We start from the raw sequence: 19938 nt of genomic DNA on the forward strand, positions 1-19938 counted from the left end.
ACCAGCTGCCTGTTGGGCATTTCCGCTTCGATGGCCCAAGGGCCGCCCAAATTCAGCACAGCTCATGGCTGACCAGAAACACTGCATCTTTACCCCGAGCCTGCTCTGCCTCCAGAGTTTCCTGCTTCACTGAATGTTGTCGCCAACTGTAAGCTTCCTAAACCATCTGCCCAGGGCTCGCCTCGCTTTCTCTCTCACCCCAAATCCATTCACTCCACCTCTAGACTCAATGCATTCTGCCTGGATAATTCTCATCTCTCCACTCCCTAAAGCAGACTGCCATCACTCCTGCCCCATCACACAACTGCTGCTCGCCAACCTCCTGTCCGCCTCTGATCCCATCTTACCTGGCAGCCGAAGTGATGCTTTTAAAACACAAATCAAACCATTTGTTGCTCTGCCTAATTTTTAGTGGCTTCCCCTTGACCCCAAGATAAAGTCCAAACCTCTTTTTATGATTTATGGGACTTCCTGATCTAGCCCCTGCCTACCCCTCCAGCTGTAAACCTGAGATTTTTCACTCCGACACTTCCTGCTTCAGACATGCTAAACTTTCCCCTGGGTTTTTCACCATTCATTCACTTACTTATTAATTCAACAAAGATTTACTGGGCCCTTGCCATGAGCCAGGCACTGGGAGTTCAATAAGATAAACATGATATTTGCTCTTATGAGGCTTGCACTTGTCTGGTTGATTCGTTTTCATCTTTGAGATCTCAGAGTAAATATTAGTTCCTCAAGGAAATGTTCCCTCTCCCCTAAACCAGGGTAAATCCCTTGGTGTGTGTTCGTAGGATACCTTGTTCTCTGTATAACATACACCACACCTTATTATTGTTTAACCCCTCTCTTCCCTGCCAGACTGTCAACCCCGTGGGGATGGGCACTGGCTCTCTTGCTCACCTCTGTATCCCCAAGCCTGGTACATAATAGACACTCAAAAATAGTTGATAAATGAATGAATACATGAATGAATAGCATTATTATATTCAGCAAATACTCATACTTCTGGTTTTCCTACAAGGCTGTAAGCTTTTAAAAAAAAAAAAAAAAAGCAGGAAAGACCATGTCATGTTTGTGTTTTTCTCCCAATAGCTTCTACATTAGTGCTCAATGAGTCTTGGTTGAATGGACAAGTGTGTCTTCATGTAGGAAAATAATAGTTAATAAGGATGGTCAAAGCAGGAAGGCAACATCTTTAGGAAACTGAAGAGTGTAGGGACCTCTGGAATTCACAATCACATGATCTGATTGTTCTACGAAGGGGCATGGAGCCCCTTGCTTCTTAGTCCTTGCTGTACAGTGGATTGATGTGGGAATCCTTAGGCCCTTCTTGCAGAGACTCCAGTTCAATCGGTCTGGGCTGAAGCTGGGCAATGGAAAAAAATTTTTTTCATTTTCCAGGTGATTCTAATATGCAGCTAGGGATGGACAGGTGTGGAGCGCCCTGGAATTTAAAAGGCTTTAGCCGGATCTAGGTCCGCAGATGAGTAGATAATCTGTCGGGGATTCCTGGGTATTGGATGTGGATCAAGACTTATGACATAATCAGAGGTGAAACCAAGGGAATGAAGACAGAGAAAGAATTCAGGACTACACTTATTGAATGAATGAGGGAATAAATGAAGTGAGTGGGCAAGAGCAGGTCCTCCGTACCGCTGTGGACTCACTGGGAATAGCTTTCTTTATGGACATCAAGCTAGTAGCTACTCACAGGCAATCAGGAAAATAAATCCTGAAAAGATTAAACAATATTAAGCCGGTTGAATCTTCTGATACCATAGACTCCCAGGAGCTACAGGGTCATCCACTCAATCCCCATTCACCTATTCAACAAACATTTACTAGGCATCTACTATGTGCCAAGCACATTCTAGATGCTAGGAAGGATACATCTTGTTTGGGGCTGAATTGTTTCCACCCAAAATTCACATACTGAAGTCCTAACCCCCAGCAGCTTACAAAGTGACTGTATTTGGAGATAGGATTTTTTAAGAGGTAATTGAGTAACAATGAGGTCATTAGGGTTGATCTTAATCCAATATAACTGATGTGCTTATATGAAGAGGAAATTTGGACACAGACAGACACAGAGGGGAGACCATGTAAAGACACAGGTAGAAAAGGGCCATCTATAAGCCAAGGAGAGAGGCCTCAGAAGAAACCAACCTGCTGACATCTTGATCTCAGACATTCAGCCCCTAGAATTGTGAGAAAATAAAGGTCCATTATTTAAGCCACCCAATCTGTGGTGCTCTGTTTGGTAGTCCTAGAAAACTAATAGCTGCAAATGAGACCAAGTCCCTGCTTTCTAATGCATATATCCACCAAGCCTTCATTTCCTAAGGGCTATGTGCGTACTTTCAACGTATCTTTCTACTGCTATTTTTCAAAGCTTTGTGGTCATAAGTTGCATTTAATAAAATCCACATTCATTGAAAGAGCTCCTTGATTCTAAGTGGCATTTTGTCATTGTATATATTTTGTACTAGATAAAGTCTCAGCTGGGTACTAGCATGTCTTTAACACCTGTCTAACACTTGCTAATCTCTCTTATATAAAAAAGACCTCTGGCTCAGAGCCATCGCCAAGCAGAAATATCTGGCTAGAATTGAATAACATCACTGTTTTATTTTTTCTGTTATATGTATTTGAAGAGTTACTTGTATTTAATAGCAAGTTACAATGACTTTGTAGTAGTTATAGGGTGTTTTCATTTCAAATAAATTTTTTAAGGCAAAAACTAAGTGATTAGACTTTAAGAATGAATATTCAACAAATAATGGTAATGTAGTTTGTATATAAGGTAAAAGTCATGATGATGGTATGCAATGACAAAAGATTGGAAAACACCGAATGAGATGACTTCATAGAAATTGCTAGTTTTATTCCACCAACACTGATTAAGCTTTTCATTCCACCAACACTGATCGAGCATATACTAGCTTCCAGGCATTGTGCTAAGTATTTTCTCATAAAATATCTTATTTAATTGCAGAAATATCCTAGAAGACAGGAACCACATCTGTCCTATTCATTGCTGTATCTCCAGCACCTTGTACAGTGAAAAAGCACTGAAAACTTTTCCTTTGAGTGATGCATGTGCATTTTTGAGTCAAGATTCAACATATTAAAGGATGAATATTCAAACCCAAAGTGCCTGCCACTAAGAACTAGTAGGAATGAAGGGCCAGTTATTGATTTTCTCTACTTCCCTGGTCTATATTCTCTTTTTAAAAAATGTTGTTATGGGGAGGGCATTTGTTATTCAGTGAGACTATGGTGCTTTCTTGAGACATTAGATGAGCTGCCCTATAACCTGAAATGGGCCCCTCATCCCATCTATCTATCATTTATCATCCTTTCGTCCATCCATCTATCCATCCAATGAAGAACCTCTGAAAAAAAACAAGAAACCTATATTCTTCTCTGAAGAGAACTTGATTAGCATTTGCAGAGCAATTAATAGAATTCCATCAAGTGCCAGGCCCTGTGAAGGAGTGAAACTGGCTACCATTTCCCCCTTTTTCCACTTCCAGGGAGCAGTCCAGGTACCCCTTATAACCCTCAAGCACTCTGGGGCCTCAGCCCCAGTAATTAAAAGTTTGGAATTTGTGACAGGATTTGACGTTGGATTCCCAACTTCTAGTAAGGACTAGCTGCAGCCTCCCTGTACAAACCAGGAAATATAATAATATAAAAGAAGATTAAATAAACATGCTTCAGCTATTAGAAGAGTAGCTGGCACATAACGAGTATTCAACAAATTTCAGCCATTACAATTGTTATTATTATCTGGAATGACTGGACTACATTCAAGGACAAAAACTCCTGCTCCTCAAGGTCAAGTTCACTTTGTCTGGGATTTAGAATTTAGGCACATTCTAAATTGGGGAAGAAGTTTCAAAACAAGATTATGGCATTCTGGGGAAGAAATAACAGCAGACCTGCCTGTGGCCACTTTCTATTTGGGAGATAATGAAGGCAAGTCACACCTTCAAGGCCAGGGTGAGAAATTCACTATCAATGGAAGAGACTGTAGGTATTTTTTTTTTTTTTAATTTTATTTATTTATTTTTGGTTGTGTTGGGTCTTCGTTTCTGTGTGAGGGCCTTCTCTAGTTGCGGCAAGCGGGGGCCACTCCTCATCGCGGTGCGCGGGCCTTTCACTATCGCAGCCTCTCTTGTTGCGGAGCACAGGCTCCAGACGCACAGGCTCAGTAGTTGTGGCTCACGGGCCCAGCCGCTCCGCGGCACGTGGGATCTTCCCAGACCAAGGTCCGAACCCGTGTCCCCTGCATTGGCAGGCAGACTCTCAACCACTGCGCCACCGGGGAAGCCCAGACTGTAGGTATTGATTAAACATTGTTGATCGGTTTCTGCTCTGTCCTACCAGGTCAATTGCTCAGCTGTGGATGTCATCCCAAGTTTTAGCATGGCGTGTGTGGCCCCATCTAATTCAACCTGATCCCCCTTTCCAGCTTGCCTCCCACTGCTTCCTTTCTGGAAACTTCCACACCAGAGAGACTGGTTTACTTACTTACCCCTAAATGTTGCACAGGATCTGTTCCCATTCTTTTGCTTGTGCTGTTCCCCGAGCCTTGATCACCCTCCCTTACACACACTCCTCTCTACTTAGATAAATTATAACCCACCTTGGGCTCCAAATCCCATCATACCTCTTCTTTAAAGCTTAATGTGATCTCCTTAGTGTACAGGGATCCCTCCTTCCTCAGAATTCCTGGCTTATTTGGAGTCTATATAGTTAATTTGGGGACTCAAAATAAAGGACATTATGATGCCTCTTCTATTATTGCCTGTGATAGTTAATTTTATGTGTCAGCTTAACTGGACTAAGGGATGCTCAGGTAACTGGTGAAACATTATGTCTGGGTATGTACCTGAGGATGTCTCTAGGAGATATTAGCATTTGAACAGGCAGACTGAGTACAGAGGATCACCTTCACCAATGCGAGTCGGCATCATCCAGTCCAATGAGGGCTTGAATAGAACAAAAAGGGGGAGGTACCGAGCCCACGTGCCACAACTACTGAAGCCCGCGCACCTAGAGCCCGTGCTCCGCAACAGGAAAAGCCACTGCAATGAGAAGCCTGCGCACCACAACGAAGGGTAACCCCCGCTCACCGCCACTAGGGAAAGCCCGAGCTCAGCAACGAAGACCCAACGCAGCCAAAAATAAAAAATAAAAAAAAAAAAGTTTTAATATGTATATATATTTTAAAAAAAGAACAAAAAGGTGGAGGAAGGGTGAATTTGCTCTCATGTTTGAACTGAGACATCCATCTTCTGCCCTCAGACATTGGCACTTCTGTTTCTCAGGCGTTTAAACTTGGACTGAATTACACCAACAGCTTTCCTGCTGTTCTCCAGCTTACAGATGGCAGATCCTGGGTCCTCTCCACTTTCATAGTCACACGAGTCAATTCCTATTGTAAATCTCCTCTCATGTTGTTAGATAATAGATGGATGGATAGATAGATAGATAGGTACATAGATAGATACATAGATACATAGATAGATACATAGATAGATGATAGGTAGCTGGCTAGTCTATTGGTTCTGTTTCTCTGGAGAACCCTGACTAATACACTGCCTCAAACTAGTTTTGTATGATTTCCTCATGTAGACTGTAAGCTCTTTGGTGACATAGAATCCTTTTCTATGAGCTCTCCCTCAGGACTTCAGAAAGTCCACTATTTTCTTGCAATAACCAACATCAGTTTCTGTTGCTTGCAGTCATGAACTAGAGGCAGAAAAAACAATTGAATTAAGTTCAGTAAATGCCACCAAGGATGTCTCAATACTCACATCTATAGCCAAGAGATTCTCTTCCTTCCTAGGCAGGACCTATTTACTTGTATTTTCTATTCATGTCTCCCAAGCTCAACTATTGTTTCATCAAAATTACAAATGACTAGTAGAAGAACAGTTGTTGTAGGTGCTTCAGGGATAGAAAGAAGAGCTGATTGGCCAAAATGAAGAGAGAAAAGTCATTAAAAGCAGAGCCAAAACTTCAACAATCACAACGGTTTGTGTCGATGCAAAACAAACAAACAAAATCATGCCTTCAATAGGTCTGGATGATAGTCCAGTATAATAACCAACATTGATGGTGATGCTCTAGGTCATTCAGAGTAGGTTTAATTTTCTGGTATCTTCTATACATGGAAAGCATGAAACCAAATAATTCACCTTAGTAAAATTTCTAATCCTAATGTCTAAATTTTTTTTAAAGTATGAGGCTCTGTAGAATATTCACACCCAGTGCATACATACATTCATTCAAGAAATATTTATGAGCACCTGCCATAGACCAGGAACTGTCTAGTGCGGGAGGACAGAGGGGTGAACAAGACAGATAGGATCCTTGTTCCACTTGAGTTTACATTCTAGGTGGGGAAGAGACCTTAGACTAGGAAATACTTAAGTGAACAGGATAATTTTAGGTAAAAAATAAGTGCTCTAATATATATAGAAATAGATCAGAATGATGTATCCAAATGATGGGGTAGACAATGCCTGGGGTGGGGACAGCCATGAAAGGCCTCACCAAGGAGGGACATTGGGAGTCATTCCCATCTCCCCTTCCTGCATTCGCATCCCACTCTCTTGGCTCCCAGAGATGCCCCTCCCCAGCTGGAAGACTGGTGAGCCACTGACTGGCTTCCCTGAGGTGGGGAGAAGAAAACAAAACAAACACATTCTTTTGTTGAAGAGGCATTAGAGCAAACTCAAGAGTCCTGCTTTCTCAAAGGAAGTTTTTGCAGTGCCTGGATTAACACATCCTGAAGTTAACCTGAAGGCTGTCCAAGTATAAATGACCCAGAATATACATCAGCGACAGGTCACCAGCTCTCAGTAGAGCAGGCTTTTTTATCCCCCTTTGTTTAGCAACCAAGGCTCTGCCTCCCACACACCCAGGAGTTGATAACACAATGACTGTCAGTAATTCAGCAGAAGGTTTGAAGCTAGTTTAGCTCTGATCGGCTCTACACTCAGTCATCCAGAAATTACCTAGGGCAGAGATTTTCGTGGCCTGACACTTGGACACAAAGCTTGACACTTTGACAAGAAGCCTCTCAACAATTCCTCCAGAGCCAGCAACCATCTCACTCTGGTTCCAAAGTACAATCTGTGACTCTATTCATGTCCTCTGCCTGCCAACCCTCCCAGGAAAGTTACTTCTTTCCCATCTGGGCATCTGGCATCTTCTTTTAAAGCCTGGTTAAAAAGCTTCCGCCTGCTTCCAGCAAGAATGTTGGAGCAGATTCCTGTTTCGCTTCACATGCCTCAGGAATGCGTGTAATCCCATTTAAGAAGATGCTTGATTAAGTCTTTAGAACCCAAGTCAAATTGGTCATTCTTCATTCCCTAGAGCATGGCCCCGTTCATGAGATGGAAACATTCCTAATCGAATATTGTCCTACAGAGAAGTCTGCTTTGGCTGGTTCAAAGCATACAGAAATGAGTTCCTGTAAGAAATAACAGCCATTCCCACATACAAATTCTCTTAAGCCAACTCAGATCCTTCGGCCAAAGGGAACGCATGTGCCGCTAGACACCTGGCCTCTGACAGAAGCCAATATGTGTAAGGCAGAGAGAAGGAAGGAGCTGTATCATCAGGCCTCATTGTGCAATGCACCCTCCCCAGCCGCCCAGACTTGCGGGTGGAAGCACTTATATGAAAAGTGTGTCATGCATCATGTAACAGGTCAGTAGAAAAATCTCTCTTGATCTCCCCCTGCCAAGTGCCCCAGCAGCACCCGTCCACGGAAGCCATGAAAGAGAGCTCAGAAGCTAGGAGGTGAGCTGTCTCAGCCCTTGCAGAGCCCATGCCATCTCCCGAAGCCATGCCAAAGAAAGCACAAAGGCTTAGAGGTAGCAACCCAAGGTCAGAGCCCTCATCACGACATGGAAGGAAAGCAAAGGACTTGCTTCAAGACCAACTCTGGGTTAATTTGAAAATTGGTGTGTATTTCAACAGACGAGAATTCACTTGCCAAGTTCTATCAAAGGACTATTTTTCCCCTGAGAGTACCCGGTGGGATTTGGCATATATGAAAACCTGAAGAGTTTCCCTCCATGACTGCTGAGCTGGAACTAAGGGGTCTATAAAGTGTGAAATGAGAAAGGGACTCGGTGTAGCTTAATGCTAATGACTGCTTAGGTGATGGGGCTGAGCTTCCACATCCTTACAGCTCCCCAAATCAGAATCTGATTAGCAATTCTTTCACGACTGCATTATAGAGTCTGCCCCAAATGCTTTCTAAATAAGGGGAATGTTATGGGCTGCCACCAGGCTTTTCCTCCTGCTAATCATTTCAAGGATGCATGTTGTACACACAAGGTGACTCTTAAGCCATTAACCCATTAAGGGTACTTTTTCTTTAAATTTTATTTCAAGACTTGGCTGAACTTGACAATGATCCTCCTTCCCCCTCCCCACCCCCATCCCTTTTAACTAAGTACCTGAGTTCATCTATTACAGTCTGTTAAAGGTACAAATAAATAAATTACTAAATAGTCTGACGATAAAAGCCAGGGAAATTATTTCTATTTTTAAAAAGCATATTTGTATTAGGATGATTGCCCTTGATTACAGAACTAGAAACAGTTATAAACCTGAAATTTCCTTTTCCCAAGTTGTGTCGCTATCATTGCTTCTGAGGTGTGGAATAACCAATCTATTCACTTCATTCCGCTCCCTAGTTTTTCGATTCTGTGTATTTCTACAAAAAGATGTTGGTGATTCTTTTGTTAATGCGGTGATTTGGGGCTGGGGTCCTGATGGGGAGGAAGGAAAGGTGTGATCTGAAGTTCAGAAAAGCATTTAGTGCTATATTGCTCTCCCAATAGCTTTACTGATTTGCAAAATTACTAAGAATAGGCATAATCGTTTCCTCCAAACTGGCTTTCTTACTGTGTCTGTGTATCTGCCCAAAGTCAGGAGTCAATTAGTCTTTTTAGGATTTTCTTTCAACTTTAATACCCACCCACTGCCAATCACCAAAGCCAGCTGATTCCATTCTGAACTAACTCTCGAGTACACCCCCTCCTGGCCAGGAGGAGAGCCAGGTATTCCGCTGTCGTTCAGGACCCACTGCCGTCTCCCAGGGCAGCGAGCTGTCCCATGACTGGGATCCCTAGCACCAGCCTGGCCTTCCACAAACCCAGCCTCCACGCTGTGCCGGTGTGACTTTCTAAAAAGCCATCAGAGCCCCAGCTCCCCAGACCTACAAAGTCCCTCCTCGCAAGGACCCATCACTGATCCCTTCTTGCCCCCCACAGGCCAACTAGGGGCCCTTCTCCAAAATGCCCCTCACCCTCCTCCCTTGTAAGGGATCACACTGGATCTTAACTGCTTGCTTATAAAACTATCTCCCTCACTAGACTGTGAATGTTCTGAAGTTTGGAACCGTGACTTCCCCAGGGCACCACACACTGAGAAAATGCTCCACAGATGCTCGTGGGAAGAAGGAAGGGCAGAGGGGTGATAGGAAACTCTTTGAGTTTTTTTTTTTTTAATTTTATTTATTTTTGGCTGCGTTGGGTCTTCGTTGCTGCGCATGGACTTTTCTCTAGTTGCTGTTGTCTTCGTTGTGGTGCGCGGGCTTCTCATTGCGGTGGCTTCTCTTGTAGTGGAGCACGGGCTCTAGGCATATGGGCTTCAGTAGTTGTGGCGCACGGGCTTAGTTGCTCCACGGCACGTAGGATCTTCCCAGACCAGGGCTCGAACCCATGTCCCCTGCATTGGCAGGTGGATTCTTAACCACTGCACCACCAGGGAAGCCCACTCTTCGAGTTTTTTGTGTCATGATTCCCCGACAAGAAATCGCTTGTCACCCTGCTCCACTAACTTCTTAGGATGAAAAAAGGGCATCCCAGAAGAGGCGCCATTGTTAGGCATCCAAGATCTGCTGCTCTTTGGGGAGAATCTCCTAGCTGCAAGGCCAGCTGCGTGAGCATGTGACCTGTGCAGTTGCCCAGGACGCCACACCCAGAGGGTCCCCGTACTTGCTTTGATGTTCTATTGTCACTATATTGAAATTCTTAACACATTTTTAATAAGGGCCCGATGTTTTCCTTTTGCACTGGATCTTACAAATTAGGTAGCTGGTCCCGCCTGGTGAGTATGGAAGTCAGGGGGCCTGGGGGCTCAGATCCTCCTACTTTCTATCCCCTGGCAACAGACAAGACCAAGTCCCTGTCCTCTGATGTATAGATTCACCAAGCATTCATTATCTGAAGGCTGAGCGAATACTTTCTGCATATCTATCTACCACTATTTTTCAAAGCTATTTAGTCATTGATGAATTTAATAAAATACATGTTTATTTGAAAGAGTTCCCTAATTCAAAGCGGCATTTTAGCATTTTACGTCGTTTGTACAAGAGAAAGTCTCAGTTGGTTTCTAGCATATCTTTACTACTTTTCTAACACTCACCGTGTTCCTTTGTCTAGGATAGAAAGGGGGCTGCAGGCTCAGAGTCTTCCCCAAGCAGAAACAGCTGGTTAGGATTGAACACCCTGGTATTTCCCACCCCCTGGGAGCCAGGAGCCCAGGCTCACCTCAGCCCCCACCCAGGAGATGAAGGGGTGATGAGATACTCTTTTGGGGCGGCCATGGCAGTGGATTTCAGCAAGAGAAGAAAGGACACTGCCCATCCCTCTCAGGTTCCTCCCAGCTCCTGCCTGTTTTCCCAGCCTGCACCTTCGGGCACCCACTAATTGTGGGGATTCCCCACCGACGTCCAGTAGATTCTCTTTTTATCGAGGAAGTGGGGAGACTTCCTCCTAAGGAACTAGAAAGAGCCAACCACTTCTGCTGGAGCTTCTTCTTTTCACCCACCCACACTGCCCACATCAGAGGTGGGGACATTCAGTGACAGATAACACACCGCCTTCACACTCAGCCTCGCAGTGCCTCGTCCCAGGCCCACAGGTGGGACATTTTTGTCATTTGATGGAATTCGGTATTGTTGTTAGTTCCCAAGCTCACCTCTCTCCCTCTACCTGCTCTTCTGAGTGATAACAGCTAAGGATTATTTCAGTCTGACCTGGTGCTTGGTCTGCCCTGGGTCCTGCATGTGTCCTGAGAGGAGCATCCTGGAGCCATCATGAGCTCAGAGTCTGACTGCAGACTGTTGGATTAGAATTTCAGTTTCCATATCTGAGAGATGCAAACAACAGAAAGTACCCATCTCCAGGCTGGAGTGAAGTTAAATGAGTTAAAGTGTACGCTACACTTAGCCCAGTGCCTGGTAAGCATTGTCTGTGTTTGCTATTATTGTGAATCCTGCATCATGTAACCTCCACAGCAGCCCACTGAGGGAGATTTTATTATTATCATCATCACCCCCATTTGGCAGATAAGAAAACTGAAGGGCAGAGAGATTAAGCAACTTGCCTCTGGTCACCCTTTAGTAAGTAGTGAGGCCATCAAAAATGGCCTGAGGGCTTCCCTGGTGGCGCAGCGGTTGAGAATCTGCCTGCCAGTGCAGGGGACACGGGTTCGAGCCCTGGTCTGGGAAGATCCCACATGCCGCGGAGCAATTAGGCCCATGAGCCACAACTACTGAGCCTGCACGTCTGGAGCCTGTGCTCTGCAACAAGAGAGGCCGCGACAGTGAGAGGCCCGAGCACCGCGATGAAGAGTGGCCCCCACTCGCTGCAACTAGAGAAAGCCCTCGCATGGAAACGAAGACCCAACACAGCCAAAAATTAAAAAAATAATAAAAAAAAAATGGCCTGAGATGGTCTCAGTCTGGAGCCAAGCTCTTTCATCACTAAGTACCACCACCTTCCCCTGGGGAACATCTAGGTGACTGTGGCCCACTGTGACCCCAGATATTTTTCCAGGTCTAACGCATTGTTTGCAATCCTGTGCCTGGGTCTTATATGTCTAAACCTGCCGTCTTATTACAGTGCCTATGGAATTGCCTCTTGTTTTTCACTGAGTCCTCTGACTGCCAATCCCCAATCTATTATGGAAGCTGGGATAGGAGTTCAGAGTGGGGGTAAAGGGGGGAGTTAAGGGCTGGGCCCATGTGGTGTAGGGGCAGCAAGAGATTATGTGATGGAACAATATGGCTCCTGGGAGAAGCATGGTGGACCAGCATTTCTTACCTTCTCCTCATGTGTCTTCCCCCACTGCAGAGGCTGAAAGTTAAGAACTATAATTCCCAGATGCACGTGGGGTTCCAGCAACCCGAAGGAAGTGAAACCGAGGGGGGACCTGGGCAGGGAGGCCTCCTTTTGTCCTCCATTTCTTAGAGGCAAGACTCCAGCCTCCACGACCTTCCCTGAGTTCCAAAGGTCGGATTTGAACAGTTGCTAATCAGGGAAGGAGCAGCCAAGAAACCACCTGAGGCAAGGTTAAGAGAGGACCACCTGAGAGGAGATTAGGGAGTGCAAGCCCTGCTCACAGCCTAATCTTGTCAGAAACCCCACCTTTGAACCACTGTTATAAAACCCTTCATCAAATCCTCTCGGGGTTGGGACACATAGTTTTTCGAGGCAGAAGCCTGGTGTGTTCCGCTTTGCCTGACAAAGCAATAAAGCTATCCTTTTCTATTTCACCCAAAACTCTGGCTTGGGGATTTGATTCTGCACCGGTGTAACAGAGAAGCTGAGCTTTAGGTAACAGAAGCAGTGATAGGAAAGCCACGCTTCTGCTGCTTCCACTGTTTCTGCTGGCAAGTGCCATTGCTGCAGAGTCTGGAATTTCCAGTGTTCTTTCCAATCCAACTGGTAGTGTCCCGATTATAAAAGACAGTGCTGCTCTTGGTGCCCGCTCCGTACTGCAGGATGGTTCTCAAAGCTATTCCTAAAAGCTCAGCGTGGTCCCTCCAGCCTCCTGAGTAATTCTGTAAACACTATTAAATCTCCTTCAGCCTAAACTCACTAGGGAGCTAGAGTGGATTATGTCTCCACCATTGAGTCCTGACCAATACAGCATCAGAGAGGTGGAAACTTGACCATGACTGAGGGGTAACATGTCCCATTAACAAATATTGTATAGTTTTTATTAAAAAGTATAGAGAAAAATATGACAAATATCTCTGTATCCACCACCTAGATTAAGAAAAAAAATTACAAATAAAATTGATGAGACCCTGTTTCCCTTTTACCATTTGAAGCCCCTTCTCCTACCCCAAGGACCTACCATCATGAAATGCCTATACATGTGTTTATAGTTTTACTTCTTATGTAGTCCCGCACCAAATATAGCATGATTTTGCATGTGTCCTTCCACAACACTTGCTGTTGTTCAACATTAAGTTTCTGAGATTTGCCAGTACTGATACTTGGTTGCCTCGTTTTATTTTTTTAATGGCTGGATGGTATTCCATACATGAATGTATTTCATGCGTGATTTTATCACAGTTTAGTCTGCTATTGATAAGGGACATAGTTTAACTTTCTAAGGCATTTCAAATGTCTTCAGAACAGACAGGCTAGAGAAAAGTGCAAAATGCTCTAGTGATAATAAGGACTAGTGCTCACGATGACCGAGACATTTGCATTTACATCTTAAAACAGTGCCTTGGCTGAGCAAATCTCTAGAGTATGATCATCATAGGGTTCCACTCTGCTGTCCCCAAGACGTACCACAGAGGCTGTCCACGATAGCCAAGGTCTCACGACAGACAGAACCAGACTTGCTACCAGGAAACGAAAATCAAGATGAAGTGGGTAACTGGCTTATGAAGTCCCCGAAGCCGTGTCCCCCAGGTTCTGGGAAGATGTTGATGAGCTCACTGACCAATCATGGAGAAATTCCAACACCTTTGCCAGGAAATCTGGGTGAAAGGATTCAGGAGCATTTATCCCCAGGGCTTAAAATTAGTTAATTACTCTGTCACCCAAAGTTACTGAATCATAAAAAGTGGAGATACATTTGCTATGATTCAGTTCCGGTCAGCAGAACTTTCCCCTGCATAGCACTGTGGGGAGAGGGGAAAAGAGCAGGGCTTTGCAGTGGCACACACCCTTTCCTTTCACTCTCTATGTATGACCTTGGACAAACAGCTTCCTGTCTCTGAGCTGTGGTCACCTTGTCTCCAAATGGGATATTAAAATAATACTAAGTGGATGTGGTTGACTTGGTACCCCATTCCCACTTCTTTGGGTAACAGCACCCAGATTTCCTTCTGGGGAACCACCCCTTCCCCATTCATCGTCCATACATTTTGGGTGGTGCCTCCACCCTTTGCTTCAGAGGTGGATGTGGGTCTCAGGCCTGGGTAACAAGATCACCCGTGACCCTGGTCCTCGCCATTTGTTCAGAGGCAGGCACATGATGCAGTCAGCGCCAATGAGATGCAATGATACTTTTGTTGGCACTTCTGGGGCTCTTTCCTGCTGAACTTGAACTCGGGAGCCTGGAGTTGCAGGGAGTCATCAAACTTTCTACAAGAATGAAGGCCATACAGCAGACTGCATTGTTTAGAGGTAGAAAAAAAACCCAAGTCCTAGTGGCATTATGTGAATGCCTAGATCAAGTTATAGTGAAGGCCAAGGTCAACTCTTGGGATTTTTAGTTTCTTATTAATCTGTTTATTTGTTTTACTTAAACCAGTTTGAGTTGGGCTTTCTGTCACTTACAGGATGGTAAGCATTGACCAACACTGTCTCATTAGGCAACTGTGAGGATTAATTGAGATGACATGAATGATACCTACTATGGACCAGATTCCCTTTCCCTGCCTTGTTCTTGTTCTGATCCAAATTTATCTTCATTTAACTCCTTCTTTTTTTTTTTCGGGGGGGGGTGCCCCGCACTGCACGGCTTGTGGGATCTTAGGTCCCCGACCAGGGATTGAACCTGAGCCCTCGGCAGTGAGGGCGTGGAGTCCTAACCACTGGACCGCCAGGGAATTCCCTTCATTTAATGCCTTTAAAAATTTTTATGTAATTCTAAAATCATTCTGGGCTTTTAGAAATGTCTCAAAACTATGATATATTAGAAACTTGAAAAAAATTAAAATGCTTACCTTAACCATATGGTCCAGCAATCCCACTCCTGGGCATATGTCCAGAAAAGATGAAAACTCCAATGTGAAAAGATATATGCACCCAGGGCTTCCCTGGCGGCACAGTGGTTAAGAATCCGCCTGCCAATGCAGGAGACATGGGTTTGAGCCCTGGTCTGGGAAGATCCCACATGCCATGGAGCAACGAAGCCCGTGCACCACAACTACTGAGCCTGTGCTCTAGAGCCCGCGAGCCACAACTACTGAGCCCGCACACCACAACTACTGAAGCCTGTGCACCTAGAGCCCATGCTCTGCAACAAGAGAAGCCACTGCAATGAGAAGCCCATGCACCGCAATGAAGAGTAGCCACTGCTCGCTGCAACTAGAGGAAGCCCGCACGCAACAGTGAAGATCCAACGCAGCCAAAAATAAATAAATAAAATAAATAAATTTATTAAAAAAAAAAAAGATATATGCACCCAAATGTTCACAGAAGCACTATTTACAATAACCAAGACATGGAAACAACCCAAGTGCCCATCAACAGATGACTGGTTTAAGAAGATGTAGGATGTAAATATATATATTACTCAGCCATAAAAAAGAATGAAAGATTGCCATTTGCAGCAACATGGGTAGACCTAGAGATTACCATACTAAGTGAAGTAAGTCAGGCAGAAAAAGACAAATATTGTATAATATCACTTATATGTGGAATCGAAAAATAATACAGATGAATCTATATACAAAACAGAAACAGACTCACAGACATAGAAAACAAACTTACGGTTACCAAAGGGGAAAGGTGGGGTCAAAATTAGGAGTATGGGATTAACAGATACAAACTACTATACTTAAGATAGGTAAACAACAAGGATTTACTGTATAGCACAGGGAAATACATTTAATATCATATAATAACCCATAATGGAAAATAATCTGAAATATATATATATATATCTGAATCACTTTGCTGTACACGTGAAACTAACACGATATTGTAAATCAACTATACCTCAGTAAAAAATTAAATAAAAGTTTAAAAGATGCTTAGCTTAGAAAAGATTGCTTGGCAAAATAATAGATTTCTCGAAAAACTTAAGAGGCTGTCATAGGGAGAAGAACTAGACTTCAACTTGAAGAGCAGTATTGGGCGACTGGGCGGAAGTCAGCAGAGGATGCATGGCTTCGATGTGAGGACGAACTGTCTAGTAACAAGCTCTGAATCCCACCTCTGAGGTAGAGGTTTCCCATCACAGGAGACGATCATGTTGAGAATGGACGGCCACTGACTCTTGTAGAGGGGACTCCTACTGCTACTCCTACTTCAAGGGCACAATTACATGGTGATGACCACTAAGCCCTCTCACTTACAGGATGCTAGAATTCTAAAGTGCCAAATACAACTACTACTATTTATGCCCTCAATATGAGAGTATCTCTGGGACTTCCCTGGTAGTCCAGTGGTAAAGAATTCGCCTTCCAATGCAAGGGATGTGGGTTCGATCCCTGGTCGGGGAACTAAGATCCCACATGTCAGAGGGCAACTAAGCCAGCGCGCCACAACTACTGAGCCCGCGCACCCTGGAGCCCTAGAGTGAAGCCTGCAACACACAGCTAGAGAAAAGCCCGCATGGCGCAACGAAAATCCTGCATGCCGCAACTAAGACCCGATGCAGCCAAATAAATAAATAATTTTTTAAATGCTCGTTAAAAATATATATATGTATGTAAGAGTATCTCTGATTTTTCTGTTGAAAAGGGGTTTTGAGCAATTTGAGGATATAAACTTATAGGAATGTGGAGGAATATTCAAATGTGTATTCATACCTTCAATTTATTATATCAGCTACATAAAGCTACATGTTTATATATTATATAAAATTATCATATGTGAATTTTGGAAAGTTGCTTTTTCCATTCTCACATTTAGTGAAATAACATTCAAGCCCTTCACATGCACTTTGGCATTAGTTTCTTTTTTATTAGAGTCACTTTTGAACTATGTAATGTTAGATTTGTTCAACAATGTTTAACTTTTAGAGCTGTGCCTTTATGACTATAAAAAACAACTCTAAGATAGACATTCTTGCAGGAAAAATACCTTTTTTATTGCGAGTGTAAAACTTTCTGGCCCCTAACCTCTCTGGTTTCATTGTAAGAGATTTTTTTTAAAGTGAGTTTTCTTAGAAACTCACCTATTACAATTTAGCAGAATAAACCATGCTTAGTAACTAAGAATGTTCTCTGAATAAAGGAAGATACAAAACACATATACAGAATGACGCAAAATATGATGAAAACTTAGATACGTAGGTGCAAACAAATATGAGAAGGAGTATACCAGAAGATTAGCAATAGCTGTCTCTGAATTGTCATTATTATGTATGCCATTGTTTTATTTTTCATACTTTTCTGTATTTCCAAGTTTTTGCAATCAGCAGGAGTACCTCTACAATGAGAAAAAAGAACTAGTTATAAAAATAAATGCCTGAGTGGTAGTTATAGAGTATAACCCCTATTCCAGCTTCTGCGAGGTTTACAAGATGCAATGGGACCAGGGGTCACAAACTCAAACACTTCCATGTCACATAAATGATGGGAGTGGGCTAATTATAATATAATAGAGAGTGGTGAGAACTGTGGCAAACTGGAGAATGTTTGCCTAATTAAAGTGGGGCAGCCAATTATTGTTAGGTAGGAATGTGAGTCCAGTGGTATCAAATGCTCTGATACTGGATATATATGTAAAATTCCCCCCACCTTTTTTTTTTTTTTAATAGTGAAGGTCAAATACAATCTTTTTTCCAGTTTGTCCTTGTCTGTGACCTCTAAGTTAGACAGGGTTTCCAATTTCTATGAATTGGTACTCATACTGGACTTTACTGCTAACTAGAGATTTTAATTGACCTGTTCCTCTTCAGTTTCCAGCTCTCTGGTATCCTATTTCACCATTAGCACCTAGGTCAGTATTTCCCTACATGTGTTCCATGGAATACAAGTCCTTTGGGATGTTCTGTGAAAAGAAAAGGGAAGGTTCCATAATTAAATGTGTCTGAGAAACACTGCTTTATATTTCCCACCCAGAGGTTCACAGTGTACACTCTCATTTTAAAGTCCCTGAGAAGTTCTGCAGTTTACTCAGCAAGTAAACTTTGCTTAGTCTAGCATTTCCCAAACTCACTTGGCCATGGAATCCTTTGAGGCATAACTTCTATTAACATGTTATTGCTACAGATGTAGTGGACCATGGAATACAATTGCAGTAACACAGATCTAGGTTATTTGGAGCTCTCGGTGGAGAAAATAACCTAAGCTAAATGAAGGTCAGATTTGTTTTTCCTGGTTGAGGAAATGCTTGAACTTTTGCAAAAGAATAAAAAGAGAGAGGGTGTAAGATGCTGAGTGTATTATGACACATCCATGTACCACATACTGAATACAGGTGTGGTCCTCAAAGCCAGACTTCCTGGTTTCGAAAGCCAGGTCCTGCCACTTCTTAGTGATGTGACCTTGGGCAAGTTACTTGATTCCACCGTGCTTCAGCTTCCTTGACATAAAATGGAGATAATTATTGTGTTCACCTCAAGGAGTTGTACAGAATGAATTGTACAACTATATTGTGAAATGTAGAAACATTCCTAACGTTATGTAGGTGCTCAATAAATTTTTATTGTTATTCTCACTTCCCTGTTCACATTTGCTAGTGCATAGATAATAATAATGGCAATTATTTTTTTTAATTAATTAATTTTTATTTATGGCTGTGTTGGGTCTTCGTTTCTGTACGAGGGCTTTCTCTAGTTGCGGCAAGTGGGGGCCACTCTTCATCGCAGTGCACGGGCCTCTCACTATCGCGGCCTCTCTTGTTGCGGAGCACAGGCTCCAGACGCGCAGGCTCAGTAATTGTGGTTCACGGGCCCAGTTGCTCTGCGGCATGTGGGATCTTCCCGGACCAGGCCTCGAACCCGTGTTCCCTGCATTGGCAGGCAGACTCTCAACCACTGCGCCACCAGGGAAGCCCCAATGGCAATTATTAATATATCAAATGTTTGAATAGTTAACATATATTGGGAGCCTAGTATGTGTTAGGCACTATGCTAAGTAGATTAACTCTTACACTCCTTACAAAAACTGTATGAGGTACATATTATTATTATTCCCACTCTATACATATATGTCGGGAACCGAGGTTTGGAGAGTTGACGTGACTGGTCCTCGATTAAAGAGCTAGCAGTTTGAGAGCCAGGATAAACCCCTGCTTGTCAAACTTGAAATCCCACCCTTATAAATGCTGTGTTCTGCTTCCTCGAAGGCCCAAGTCTTCACAGTTTAGAACAGGAAGAGACCTCGAAGATGAGTTACAGAAAATTCACTGGTGCCTCTGTTTTACTGAAACTAAGGTCCAGGGGGTCATGTGACCCACCTGAGGTGAAATAGATGAGTGCAGAATTGGGATTAAAGGAGAGAAAAGAAGGAAAGAAAGAAGGACAGATGAGGGAGATCCAGAGGAGAGGTGGGAGGATAAGCCCAAGACTTCTTATGTTGGTCATGAAGGGGATGAGAATACGCCACCCCAAAATATACCATTTTGGCATAAGGATTATTCTGAGCTGAAGGCAACTGAGAATCAGCAGATGTAAGAAAAGCTCTGTATCCTCCTCCTTTCTGTCTAAAAAGGCAGGGCATAAATTTCCCTTTGTGAAGATGTCTCCACTCCCTTCTTCTGTATTAGGAAGAGGAGATGACTCATTGCTAGAGATAGTACAACTTGAATCTGCATTAACAAAGCTTACTGGAAGAACATTTATCTTCCATTAGTTTCACCCATATGTATCCCTTCACACAAGTTACCACCCTTAGAAGCCTCAATCATTTTCCTTCGTCTTATCACTTCTCCACAATTATTTTATTCTTTGTTAAACTGGTATACAAACTCT

The 19938-nt window shown here is 43.4% G+C and overlaps 1 long non-coding RNA gene across 1 annotated transcript; it reads left to right on the top strand.

Moving 5' to 3' along the window:
- The first annotated feature begins 1600 nt into the window (after positions 1-1600).
- On the top strand, positions 1601-5502 carry LOC309662157. Its single transcript, XR_014264547.1, has 2 exons — positions 1601-4042; positions 4351-5502. It is a non-coding gene; the product is annotated as an uncharacterized lncRNA (long non-coding RNA).
- The last annotated feature ends 14436 nt before the right edge of the window (positions 5503-19938 follow it).

Source organism: Balaenoptera physalus (assembly GCF_965194825.1).
Source record: "Balaenoptera physalus genome assembly, chromosome: 5".
NCBI classification, from domain to species: Eukaryota; Metazoa; Chordata; class Mammalia; order Artiodactyla; family Balaenopteridae; genus Balaenoptera; species Balaenoptera physalus.